Genomic DNA, 14,349 nt, shown 5'->3' on the forward strand with positions numbered 1-14,349 from the left:
CAACAGGACTAGAGGGAAAATAGATTCACAATTACAAATTTTAATAACTCTCAAATATCCATGGGAAAATAAGATAAAAAGCAAATCAGTAAGAATGCAAAAGATTTAAACCACGCTGTGAAACAAATTGGCATAACTGATATTTATAAAACATACTCAGAAACTGCAGATTATAGATTCAACAGAATCCTGTCAAAAATTTAAAAGTTTTTCTTTTGGTTCAAATTAACAAACTGATTATAAAATGTATGTGGAACGCAAAGGGCCCAAAATATGCAAAGCAATTTTGGTAAAGAAGAGTAAAGTTCAGCCGGGCGTGGTGGCTCACGCCTATAATCCCAGCACTTTGGGAGGCCGAGGCAGGTGGATCATGAGGTCAAGAGATCGAGACCATCCTGGTCAACAAGGTGAAACCCCGTCCCTACTAAAAATACAAAAATTAGCTGGGCATGGTGGTGCGCGCCTGTAATCCCAGCTACTCGGGAGGCTGAGGCAGGAGAATTGCTTGAACCCAGAAGGCGGAGGTTGCGGTGAGCCAAGATTGTGCCATTGCACTCCAGTCTGGGTAACAACAGCAAAACTCCATCTCAAAAAAAAAAAAAAAAAAAAGAGTAAAGTTGTAGGGAACTCATATGATCTGATTTCAAGATTTATTATAAACCTACAGTAATCATAACAGTGTGTTATGACCAAGGATAAACATATAAATTTAAAGTAACATTATAGCATGCAGTAATAGATGCAAAAACAGTTGGTCTATCAATTTTTGACGGGGTATCGAGGCAATTAAATGGAGTAAAGAAAGTCTCAACAGATGGTGCTGAAACTCTGGATAGACATGGAAATATATGAATTTTGACCCTGATTTCACTTCATTCACAAAAATTAATTTGAGATAGATCATAGACATAAACATAGAAGCTAAAGCTAGTTTCTTTAAGAAAACATGGGGGCAGTATTATTGCAACGCTGGAACAGGTAAGTACAGCATTCCAAGGCATTAACCATAAAAGAAAAAAAAGATCACTTATACTTCATCAAAATTAGAATCCTTTTTTCACCGAAAGATAAACTTTAAAAATGTAAAAGCAGGACGCACACTACAGAAAATATTTGCATTGCACTTTTCCTGACAAGGCTTTTGTGTTTAGAATATTTTAGGAACTAATATAAACCAATATTTTAAAAACAAATGGCTCAATTAAAAATGAACAAAGAACTGAAAGAGACACTCACATAAGAACATATGTAAATGACAGTAAAGCATATGAAAGTATTTCAGCCATTATTATTTATCAGGGAAATGTAAATTAAAACCACAATGAAATATTATTTCTTACCCTTTAGAATAACAAATGTTAAATACTGACAGTTAAAATGTTTAGGCATTGTTGGGAAAAGGTAAAATGGTACAAACACTTTGAAGCAGTGTTTGGCAGTTTCTCAGAAATGTAAACATATATTTACCCTATTACCCAGGATTCCACTCCTAGGTATTTATACACACACACAAAGTCAAAACAAAATCTTGTGTACAAATTTTGTAGGTGCTTTATACTTAATACTCCCAAATGGAAAACAACTCAAATGTCCAACAATGGACGAATGATTAAGAAATTTGTAATATTACTCACAAATGAGAAAGAATGAATTACTTGTATATATGATAACATGGATAAATTTCAATATTATATTGAGAGAAAGAAATAGATATGATCTTCTAAAAGAAAACATTGGAGTTCTTATTATATAATACATTTATATGAGGTTCAAGAACTTCTACTGTGATATAATCAGATTGATGGAGGAGAAGAAGAGTTGACTGGGAAGTGTCAATTAGGAACCTTCTGGGGTGGTGGAAGTGTTGTGTATCTCCATTGAGTTGTCGGCTAAATGGATGTATATACTTACCCAAATTCACTGAATTGTAGAAACACAATCTTTTCATTCCACTGTGTGTAAATCTTTCCTCGATCAAAAGTATTTTAAAATATTCAGATGCAGGTTCTCTTTCAATACCCTAAAAAATCTGAATTCTTTTGACGTTCCCATTTAATAAAAATTATTTTTGTGTTTAAGAGTTAACTGCTAATTAGCATTTCTAGAGCCTCATTTTGATGACTATGGGCATTATATTGTCAGCAGTCTTAAGTCAGTTCCACATTTTGTCTTTTTATTAAAAGGGATGTTAGTACAGAGACCATTTCTTCCATCTTGTTAAGCATTGTGTCTCTTGTTTCTAATGACGAGCTGATTGTTAGTTTTCTCACGGACTCCTGAAAAACAGGTCATTACACTAATTCCTTTCCTCTGCTCTGAGGATGTCTGACCATAGGGAACAAATACACCTAACCCCCATTACAGGTTCTGCTACTTGCTTTAGTAGACCAGTTGTTTGACAGAATAGTCTTGGGCACAAACCTACTTAAGGAAGAGACGTGGGGCATCTGAATGGCTCTGCAGATGCAGGAATTGGAAAACTGATGCTGGAGCACTAACCACCACTGCCCAAGTCACAACACATGGAGTATTATTGATTTAAAGAGAAATCATGCAACAGGCATCTCAAAAGCATAAAAAATGATGAATGTGACATGCAAAAATTCTTGTGCATGGAGAAACTGAAATGACTCCCTACCCATTATGAACTCCTTCTTCCATTTTTCCTTTTTGAGACCTTCAACAATATAGACTAATGTCACGTGGATATATTTTCCCCAGCGAAATGATAATTCCAGAGGAGTATCAGAGAAAAGTTTGCCAGGGTGGGGTGGGTCAACAGGCATTGGTGCTGGCTGGCTCACAAAAATATGTTTGTGAAACTCTGGGAGCTGTCAAATTTCTGACATTCTAAATGTCATTGTAACATCTGTGACTGGGACTTAGGGGGAGACAGTGGTGGCTTTCTGTCTTTTTCTACCTTCTTTGGTGCTGTCCTTGCTGTGCTGGTAAAAGGGTGCTTTGTTTCAGGAAGTATAGTTCATTCAAGATCCAGCAGTAACCAAGCACTCTTGGTAGCATAGCAGGAAGAAAGGGATAAAACATGAGTGTGGTGTAAATGAGATGCAAAAATAAACTCTGAAAACTGGTAAATCTCACCTATGTCATTACCTAAATGCAAGCAAACAAGAATTCCTGGATAACTGTGGTTCAGATTTCCTCAAGGGCATCTGGAATTTAGTAGTTAAAAGACGCATCTGTGAGTAAGTTGGTGGGGAAAACTGACCTTTCAGTTTTCAGATTCTCTTTAGTGAAAAGTAGCAAAGCATTTTTTAAAAGTGTTGGTTAAGGAATATAATAGAATGACTCAATGATTTCATTTCAAATATATTGCTGTTTTTTTGAAACTAAAGAGGTACTATCCTGGGCTCTTCAATATTCATCATAAAACCAATCCTTTAATCTTACTCTTGGTGTATCCCACACTTCAGAAATGCTAATGTCCCCCAAATGTAGGTTTCTCTAGAAAAAGAAAACGTCACTATAAAATGGGGAATGTATGTGTTCTGAACTATCGACCTAAAGTTGCCAGTTGCCAGCTAGAAAATCTTGGCAAAATAATGCTTCTACTGAGTTGTGTATTTCATGATGAAGAAAAGTTGAGAGAATACATAAACATATACTGTGCTCACCTACAGAAATAGCACCTGCTTTTCTGGTGAGATTCTAGGTTTGTTGTATCTCATTATCAGGAAGTGCGGTATTCTTTTAAGGTGTCCTTGGAATGAGAGCTGAAGAGGCCGAACCAAAAGTCAGCTATCGCTAGAGCAGATTATGTGGAGGAGCTCATTAGAGAGTCCCTGGACCCTGCCCTGGGATTTACTGTGCTGTGATGTCTTCTTCTGCTCCCAGTGGGGCTCTGTACACTTCAGGTTTTCCTTAGTGACTCTCAGAGCTCTCTGTTTGAGCACAGCTGTTATTAGTCCCACTGCCAATCTTGATGTCACCACGTGAATTTAGGATGAAGCCTGATACTCAAGGGCCTTCAAACTCCACTCTTTCCAATCCCCTTTTCCTTAGACTTGGCAGATTAGGGTAACCCAGTTGTACAAAAATATCTGAACTAGACAGCCTGAAAGTAACAGCAGTTTTTCTTCACTTAAGATTTTACATAATTTATCAACTCCATTTTCTATACTTGAATATTGGGGTGGGGGGAAGGAAATGCTGAATTGGAGGCAGCTATTCTCCTAGACAACTGAATCTGTGTATTTATGCATGTGGTCATGTTTATTTATGATATACCTTCTTCCATTTACTGAACTTACAGTGGCTTACATATTTTTACGTGCAAGATATTTATTTATATCTGCATCCTAAATGTCTAGCCAAGTACTTTGTGTATTATAGGTACTCAATAAATGTTTGTTAAATCAAAATGACTTTAAAATAACGATGGCTTAAAGGAAGGAAGTGATCGTACCAGATGTCTGAATACAACGGAATATTATCATTGGGCCCTTCATTTGACTGTAAGCTTTAAATTCAGGACACTAACCCCTTTGTAATAAGTTGTGCGGGATTTAGTTTCTCACAAAATGGTGCATATAAACCTTACCTTGAAACTAAAAGGAATACAGTATTTATCTTAGCATACTACATATAAAGAAGTGGTGAGATATTGTGGTTAGTATCCTTGACTATTTTGTATTTATATAAAAGAGATACAGTAATTTTTTTTTAATCAGCAGTACTCATGCCCACTCTTAAAGCTAGAAGGCAGGATACTGAACCATAATTTAATGAAGGAATTCTCTGTGGAAGAGAGATATTGTTGTTTAGGAATCCTGTTTATAGTGTACTTTAATACAATAGGACTTGTATAGTTTAAATAAATAGGTTTCTATTAAACCATCACTTTCAAATAGTATTCTTGGCCAGTTTCCAGAACCAATCGGTTTGTGATTCCTTAACAAGTGCCTGTTCCATGGCAAATCACTGATTACATATGACACAGGGAGGGGAGCATCACACACTGGGGTCTGTTATGGGGAAATAGGGGAGGAACAGTGCGGGTAGGGAGGTTGGGGAGGGATAACATGGGGAGAAATGCAAGATATGGGTGATGGGGGTATGGAGGCAGCAAGCCACATTGCCATGTAGGTACCTATACAACAATCCTGCATGTTCTGCACATGTACCCCAGAACTTAAAGTGCAATAAAATATATATGTATATATATAAAATTAGCTGGGCTTGGTGGCACCACCTGTAGTCCCAGTTACTCAGGAGGGTGAGGCAGGAGAATTGCTTGAACCCAGGAGGTGGAGATTGCAGTGAGCCACGATCGGACTGCTGCACTACAGACTGGGCCACAGTGCAAGACTCCTTCTCAAAAAAAATTTAAAAAATGAAAAAATAAAATGCATACATCATTAAAAAAAAAAAAAAAAGAATCCATACTTTCAAGTCCTGACGTGAAGAGGCAAAAGTGACCGTCAGTGGTGGGTGGTTTGGGAGCCTGACTTGTGTTCTTTACCTGGACAGAAGCCAGTTCATGTCAGCATAAGACTAAGTTGCAGGGAAATTTTGGGGGAGTGAATGGAAATGTGTTAATGGTATTTTTCTGTACTTCGAATATAGATACTTGGAAGTATGTCTGTCTTATTGTTTTGTTTCATTTTAGAAAATTTATTGTGGACTCTTTCTATACTCATTACAGATCTTTGGGGAAAACATCTTATATGAAGGGCTGAAAGGGTAGTTTCGGGGTATTTCAAGTAGGCATAGAAATCCCTGGATTATTCCCTCATACTATTATCTGCATGTCTCAGATTTTTTCCGTCCAAATCAGGACATGAATATAAAGTAATGTCCCCTTGTTTGAGACATGCAGATTATAGTAGTCTGGTTCTGAGTTTTAGAAGGTTTAAATTCCAGTGTCCAGCAAAAATGCATTAGTGAAGCTGACAGGTGTGTGAGGCAAACATCTTAATGATATTAGACTCAGTGTGATTTTATCAATAATAGGAAGTTTGGGTTATGCTGACCTCACATCCTCATTTGAATCCTGATTCACCAACCACCAGTATGAACCAGGGCAACACAGCAATCTCTGAGATCCAGTTTCGTATTGAAATGGAAATAAGTATTAACATATCTTTGAGGCTTATTTATATACACACCATATATAGGTTTTTATTTCACAGCTTTTTCAGAGGAATTATTGAATTCTTGCATATAAAATAAGATTGCTTTATTTAATGACAAGAGAAAATCCTGGTTGTTGAATTCTATTAGCTCCTCTCTTTGGTTAGAAAATCAGCTAAATATAAAATAAAATTTCATTTAGGTGTTTTTATGTTCATTTGTCAAGATTTAATTTATTAAAATTTCAAAGTATTAAAATCTTTTGGTGAGTCTCATAGCCTACAGAAAATGTGCACATTTTTAGCATGGTCCTTCCACATTGTGATTCGAACCTGGCTATTCTTTGTGTTCTTCTGGTCATCCCCTTCTACTGTGATCTCCCTGCAGACTCCTTTCAGGAAGCACAGGCATCTCATGTTTTCTGGTCGTGCTAAGATCACATCGACTTGCTCAGCCTCCACTTAACCTGTGTGCTCTTGCACTTCCTAGTTTCCACATGTTTTTTCACCTATTGACCTCTTTCTCTTCTTTCCACCTTCACCTGATAATAGCCTATGAAGACTTTTATTCTCAGTATATATATAGCTCCTCTTCAATAAAACCTTCTAACCCTCCTAGTAAAATAAGCCTCTCCATTTGTCTGTGCATCTACAATGCCTTTGGTAGCATCATATTCTGCTTTTGGATCTATAGACCTGTCCTGGACAGGTATATACCTGACCTGCATGCTGATCAGGTATATAGACCCAAATTACCTACATAGTTCAAATTCTAGGGAGGACTGAACACTTCTATCCTTCCTGTGGGCTTTGTGAGAACAGTATTTTCATCGGCGTTTACCTTACATAGCCTAGTTCCTTTCTGAGAGGAGGCACTCAAAAGTATGTATTGAGATAAACTGATTTGAAAAACTTTGATGGAAAGTATCTTTTCCTCATATTCAGCATTTCTTATTTAGCTACACAAAATGGATTATAATAAATAAAATTATAAACATTAAAAACCCTGCTCTGGAGAGGTTTCCTAACAGATGTGTTCTTTCTATTTCTAAATACTCCTGTTTTTTGAGACAGAGCCTCACTCTATCACCCAGACAGGTGTGCAGTGACAAGATCGTGGTTCACGTTCAGACTCAACCTTTCAGACTTCAGCTATTTTCCCACCTTAGCCTGGGGACCACAAGCACGTGCCACCATACCTGGTTTATGTTTGTATTTTTGTATTTTTTGGTAGAGATAGGTTCTTCCTATGTTCCCCAGGCTGGTCGGTCATGTTCCAGTGCTTGTGTCATGTTGTGGGGATAACGTTGTACGTGGATGCTAGGATCATTTTTTCTTCTGGAAATCTAGGTGGCACCTGTCCCTCAGATTTTGGAGGGTATAACAAATCAATCAAGGAGTGCTTTGAAGTAAGAGGAGGCAAAACCTTAAATAGAAGTTTCTTTGTTTGGATTTGTTTTGGTGTACCTTATCTCGTTACCAACGTGTAGGCCATTGCAGACCAAATCAGGATGTGGATATAATGGAATGTGCCCTTGTCTGAGACACGCAGATTATAGTTGACCTCTGGTTCATATGAAATTGTGCCAGTACAAGCATTTAGATTAGTTTCTGACTCTGATTTTTATAAATATTAAGCTCTAGTGTCCAGCAGAAATGCATCAGTGGGGCTGACAGGTGTGTCAGGCAAACATTGTAATGATATTAGACTCAGTGTGATTTCATGCAATAATATGGAGTTTTGGGATAGTCCAGCTTCACATCCCGGTTTGAATCCTGATTCACTGAGCAGCAATGTGAATTAGGGTAACACAACAATCTCTGAGCTTCAGTTTTGTAGTCTATAAAAATGGAAATAACTATTAGGACATATCTTTGGGTCTTATTTAGATATACATAGTATAGAGGCTTCCATTTTACAGCATTTTGAGGAAGGTGGAATTCTTGCATGTAAAATAAGATCACTTTAACAAAAAACAGAAAATCTTGTTTGTTGGATTCTATTAGCTCCCCTCTTTGGTTAGAAAATCTACTAAACATAGAGAGCCACCATTGCCAGTGACATGTTCAAGGTAATTCAGAGGTCCGTGGGGCCGGCCAGCCTGAGCTTGCTCACCTTCAAAGTCTATGCTGTACCAAAAAAGGACTCACCTCCCAAAAATTCTGTGAAGGTTGATGAGCTTTCACTCTACTCAGTTCCCAAAGGTCAATCGAAGTATGTGGAGGAGTCAAGGAGCCCACTTGAAGAAAGCATCTCACAGCTTCGACACTACTGTGAGCCGTATACAAGCTGGTGTCAGGAAACGTACTCCCAAACTAAGCCCAAGATGCAAAGTTTGGTTCAATGGGGGTTAGACAGCTATGACTATCTCCAAAATGCACCTCCTGGATTTTTTCTGAGACTTGGTTTTATTGGTTTTGCTGGCCTTATTGGACTCTTTTTGGCTAGAGGTTCAAAAATGAAGAAGCTAGTGTATCCGCCTGGTTTCATGGGATGAGCTGCCTCCCTCTATTATCCACAACAAGCCATCGTGTTTGCCCAGGTCCGTGGGGAGAGATTATATGACTGGGGTTTACGAGGATATATCGTCATAGAAGATTTGCGGAAGGAGAACTTTCAATAGCCAGGAAATGTGAAGAATTCACCTGGAACTAAGTAGAAAACTCCATGCTCTGCCCATCTTAATCAGTTATAGGTAAACACTGGAAACTCCATAGAATAAATCGGTATTTCTACAGAAAAATGGCAGAGAAGTCAGTATTGAATGTATTAAATTGGCTTTCTTCTTCAGGAAAAACTAGACCAGACTTCTGTTATCTTGGGTGATACCATCCTACAAGCAAACTAATCTGAAACCCTTTCACCTAGAGATAATGTACAAGCCTTAGAACTCCTCGTTCTCATGTTGCTATTTATGTACATAATTAAAACCCAAGTTAAAAAAAAAAAGAAAATCTACTAAACATAAAAGAAAATTTCTCATAAGTGCTTTTTTATGTTTATTTGTCAACATTTAATTAATTACATTTGTGTATTCAACAATGTTTATTGAGAAGTTACTTTAGACCAGCAATACTATGTGATGGGGATACAGCAATCAAGACAGACAAATTTGAGACTTCATAAAATTACATTTCTATAACCTCACACCTTAGTGCAAATGTTCTGCTTTAGCCAAGACCAACTTGCACATCAGGGAATAAAGCTAGTTTATATTTTTATATGACCTGTAAGACTGCATTGAATTATCTCAAAAAAATCACTGCTGGCTTTGACTAGAGCAAATGCACCCTTAGTATTTGCTGTGGAAAGAAATACTAAGGGTGGACCTGAAACTCTTTTTGTCTTTGGAGAAGAGAATAGTTTTCAGGGAGACGCAAGGATACACCAGGACTCCTTCATGGAGAAATGAAAGAAGCGGATGCTGGAATGCTTGCTGCTATTTCCCGCTGAGATATAGTTGAAGGTGAGGAAGGGTAAAAAATAGGAGGAGGCTGAATAATTTGCTGAGGCAGCCATGAGAACCAGACTGCTGGAAAAAGCTTGACTAACTAAATTGAACATGTCAGTGTGGACACTCTGTAATCATTTCATCTTGACCCACTACTAATTTGTATGGGAGTTGGATGTGATAGGAACCTAAGGTGCTATGCCAATAAACATTTATAAGAAATTCTGTGTGCCTTATGTTTGAAAATCTTTGAACATACTGTCTTGTATTCGGGGCTGGGTATAGGATATTAACTGCAACTTTTTTTTAAAAGAGATTTTACAGTTATTGTAATTAGCATCTTCAACAGAGCAAGAAAAGACAAGATGTATTTCAAGCGATTGAAACCTTGAATTTTCAGTTTAGTGTGAGAGACACTATGTTAGACTTGTAAATTTAGCAGATATGCATTGAGAGGAGAGAAATAAATATGCTTCTTTAGTGTCCTTCTACATGGCAACAGCTCCAGGATTCCTCTCTCTAGCCCAGATTTTCTGCTGGGTTCCAGATCCCTGCAGCCAGTTTCTTCTCCCTCACTGGCCTCCCTAACGTAAGAATTCCAAAATATAGCCCTTGGTCTCTTCCTCCCTTTCCTGCTTCTCAGTAGCTTTGCCTATTTCCCTACTTCTGGTACATGTTTCCACGCATTTGCTCATTATAGAAGCCCCTTTCATTCTTTCTCATTGTTCTTTTCTGAGCCATGACCAATTCTTTCAGGTTCTATCTCCAAATAGCTCTCCAATGCATTGGCTTTTCTCTGCCACCACATTTTGCTAGATCACTGCAATCACCTGCTAAATAGACTGCATGGCCTTCTTTTATTTTTCAAGGGGTAGCCATCGGAATCTTTCAGAGAATACCTCCGATCTGATTCTGGCACTCCCCAGTATCAAGCCTACCAACAACTTCCCACCACAATTAAGATGGTAAGCCCCAGTCCACAGCTGAGACTCTTCCGGTCTCCACCTCCCTCCCTGGCCTGACCCCCTTTGTCCACTGCACTGCACTGAAGCCACACTGGCCATTTTCTCTCCTCCTAAGTCCCATGTTCTTTCTATTCAGAGTTTTCTCAAGTGCTACTCCTCCTCGGTAAGCCAGATGTGTATCACCTCTCTTGTCTTCTCTTTTGAATCAATGTAAGGGCACTTTTTAAAAAGAATCTTTCCAATGTAAATTTGTTCCTCCAGTTATAGACCTTGTTTTTGTTTTTGTGGCATTTATCATAACTAGTAGCTAGCTATTAATGCATATGAATGAATGTATGCCAGTAACATATATATTAATAATTTTATTATTAGTCAATACTATAAATATAATAGTCATGTATTAATATGTAATTATGAGTGTGCTTCATGTCTTCTGCAAGACAATGCAAGATCCCTATCATTGAAAGTTTTCTATCACAATACAGTAGGTGCTTCAAGAACATTGGCTGCATGAATAAATGAATGAGAACTTTAGAAATGAGAAGATGTTTTCCCTGTATGTCTAAGACATAGCTTTTTCATGTTAAATGAGCCCATGCTTCTCATAGAGCTAAGCAACTTAATGGTAGTATAATGTGTGTACTTGTAAATAGAAAAAAAAAATTCATTCTATCTTTTTTTGGATTTTCATAAACACTTATTTGAAATTATGGCTAAAAAGTGTATAAAGATGAGAAAAAGCTCCTCTCCCCCTTGGCCACTTTATTGTCCTCTCTGTTTCAATGGAGCAGTGGGTTTGGCGTGATAGGTGCTCACATGAAGGCACTGTCATGGGCCTGTTTCACAGTAAAGGAAGCCACATGGCTTGGTTGAGTGGCCCATATCAGAAATATGGCCTTGATGATGGTCTCAGAAATGCTTCTCCCCTGTTCACACAGGTTGGCCTCCCAGGGAGACCGAGAGGTCTGTAATGTTGCTATAATGAATGCTCCTCGGATTGAGACCTCAGGATTGAAAGCACAGTGGTTAGCTTAGCTCAAATGAATTTTATCATAACCCCTTTTTCACATAAAATCAAGATTTATATTCAAACTAGTTTTAGAGAAATACACATTTGATTGTAAACTTAGGACTTGATTGGGACTCAAGAACAATCTGTGTCTGTGTATCACCCACAGTTTTTCTGCTTCTTACTTTTATGGCAGTGTTCATATATGGTCTACTAAAAGAGGTTTTTATTTTAGCTACAGTTAGATATATGAGACAATTTTAACAGTATGTGAACACAGAAAGGTTTTATTTTTATTGCTTTTGCCATCATTTTTTCTTTGAGAAAAACAGCATAGTATTTTGTTACCAATTTCCTGGCATATTTTTAGTTTAAAAATTGTATTTTAAAAATTGATATATTGCTTACTTGTAGTGTGGATCAGTAAATTTTAAATGAGAAATGTGGAGAATAGTAGTGTTGTATTTAAAATCATTATCAGAACAAGAATCATTTCTGTTTCATTAGTAAAACTTGAATGGGTAAAGGATTTTCACATCCTCTAGTAGCTGTAACAGATCGGTTAACTGGAGGCAACATTCATATCCTTAGCTGCATACCAGTTTGTATGCATGGTAGTGGTGGTTGGTGTGCATATGAGTCAGTGGGGGTGGGGGAACCCTTCTAAGAGGTGGCCACACAATAACAATGAAAAAATATGTTTACAATATCTGAAACCTAATCACATTATTTTAATTCAAGGTAGAAAAGAAGAACCTCTTTGGAACAGTTGTATAAACAACATTAAATTGAATGAGAAGCAACAAATGAGATTATAATCCTGCTTTTATGTCACTTAACTTTATCTGGGGAACATAATTAGATAAATGGAGATCTAGATCATAATGACATTATCTGCTGAAATGCAAAAATAGAGACTTCTGTGAAAAGTTTAATTTCTAAGTATAAAAAGTAAAAACCACAGTCACTTTTAACCTTATTGTCACCTTTAAAATATTTTGTTCTAGCAAAATTAAAAAGCAAACCAAAGTCTATGAGATAAAAATATTACAGATTGAATAAGCAAAAGGAGCTTAAAAAGTATCTTATTTGGATAAAGTTATTGCTTATAATTTTTAGAATTTACCTTAAATTTTAACATTTTATGTCAAGTGAAAAAATGAAAAAACACGATTTTCATATTATTCAAAAGATTAGGAGAAGTCACAGTCAGCTGCAGCAAACCTTTTCTTTTGTGGAGCAAAGAGTGTGATGGGGTTGTGAGCACACTGAGTGTTTTTTCTAGCTCCACTGAGTTATTTACATGTTCTTAAATATGTGCCTTTCTTTTCTCCTTTCTTTCTTTTCTCTTTTTCTCTTCGAAGCTCCTTTAATGTAGGAATCATTGTGAAGTACAAATTGGAGTGAAAAACACAGCGCTCTACAAGAAAACAAAATACACATTATAATAGTAGTAAACTTGGCAGAAATTGTATAGAACTATAAACAGAAGAATATCAAACCTTCTAAAGAATAAAGACTTTATTACGTAAAGAGACTGGGCATTGCTCTATTTTTGGATATATTAAATGTAAAGGTATGAATGTTCTGCATTTAATAAGTTTAATACAATTAAATTCAAAGAGGAAATTCTAAGAAATTATTCTAATATTCACTTGAAGTAAATAGTAATATTTTTAATCATAGAATTAATATGTTATTTAAGGGAAACATACTATAGCTGGTGTTAAAAGAAAAAACTTCAAAAAATTAAATTGTACAGAGTTTAATGGAGCAAAGAAGTATTTGCCAGTTGGACAGCCCCCAGACCAGAATAGGTCCAGAGAGACTCCAGCATTGCCTCATGGTAGAAGATTTATGGACAGAAGAAGGAAAATGACCTGTAGAAAATGGAAGTAAGATACAAAACAACTAGATTGATTGATTACTTGGCATTTGTCTCATTTAAACATGGTTTGAACAGTTGGGCACTTGTGATTGGTCCAAACTCAGTGATCGGCATAAGAATAGATTATAGCCCATTACATATTCAGTTAGGTTACAATTCACTATGCATGAAGAAAGCTTCTGAATTTAGTATATGCAAGGAGGCAGCTTTAGGCTAAACTTAATTTAACAGTAGCATTGATATATTAAAAAGCTAATTAATTTTCAAAAGGGAGTTTTGTCTGTTTGGCATACAAATAGGTCTCTAAACTAGAACCGGTTTCCCAGAAGTATTTTCGTAGGTAATCCTAAATACAATTAGTTTTTCCAGTGCATCCACCTTTTAGAGAAGTATATACAAAAGCAACAAATAAAAATGTGGCTGTTACCATGCTCCTAACCAAAGCTGAAAAAAAAAAAAAAACAGGGATGCCAATAGGACCTTAAACTTTCTATTTCATCTTGGAACACCCTACTCCATGCTATCTTACCACCTGTACCATTTGGCAATTCTTTGTTTTCAGCAGTTACCACCACAGACTTTCCTTAAAATAGCCTCAATGTCACTCTTTAATTAATCCGAATGTTCTCACTTCCCTAATTACTCTACAAGGCTTCCAAGATGAATGAAACATGTTCATCTAGAACTGCCTACTTCCATGTTCACAATTCTCAAATGAAGCTATTCATGGAGCTGTGACTTGGCGGCGTTTTCTATTTCAGGTTCGCCAAATGGGTAAACCAGGGCATTCATGTGGGTTACCTATTCATTAGGAAGAAAGCACTTCTGTATACTTGCTCATTAATCTCTTCTACTTCCCCAAACCACATGAATGAAAGACATTCTTTCTTCTTACCTCAGCTGGGTCCCGCACTTCTTTTGCAGTCCTTTTCATCAAAGAGAGCTC

The 14,349-nt window shown here is 36.9% G+C and overlaps 1 protein-coding gene and 1 pseudogene across 2 annotated transcripts in view; both read left to right on the forward strand.

Annotated features, from left to right (window-relative positions):
* Window positions 1–14,349, forward strand: part of NKAIN3 (sodium/potassium transporting ATPase interacting 3) — a 722,168-nt gene that overhangs the window by 29,990 nt on the left and 677,829 nt on the right. The window lies entirely within an intron of this gene.
* On the forward strand, window positions 8,147–9,044 carry LOC100403867 (MICOS complex subunit MIC26 pseudogene; annotated as a pseudogene).

This window comes from Callithrix jacchus, chromosome 16 (genome assembly GCF_049354715.1).
Source record: "Callithrix jacchus isolate 240 chromosome 16, calJac240_pri, whole genome shotgun sequence".
Classification (NCBI taxonomy): Eukaryota; Metazoa; Chordata; class Mammalia; order Primates; family Cebidae; genus Callithrix; species Callithrix jacchus.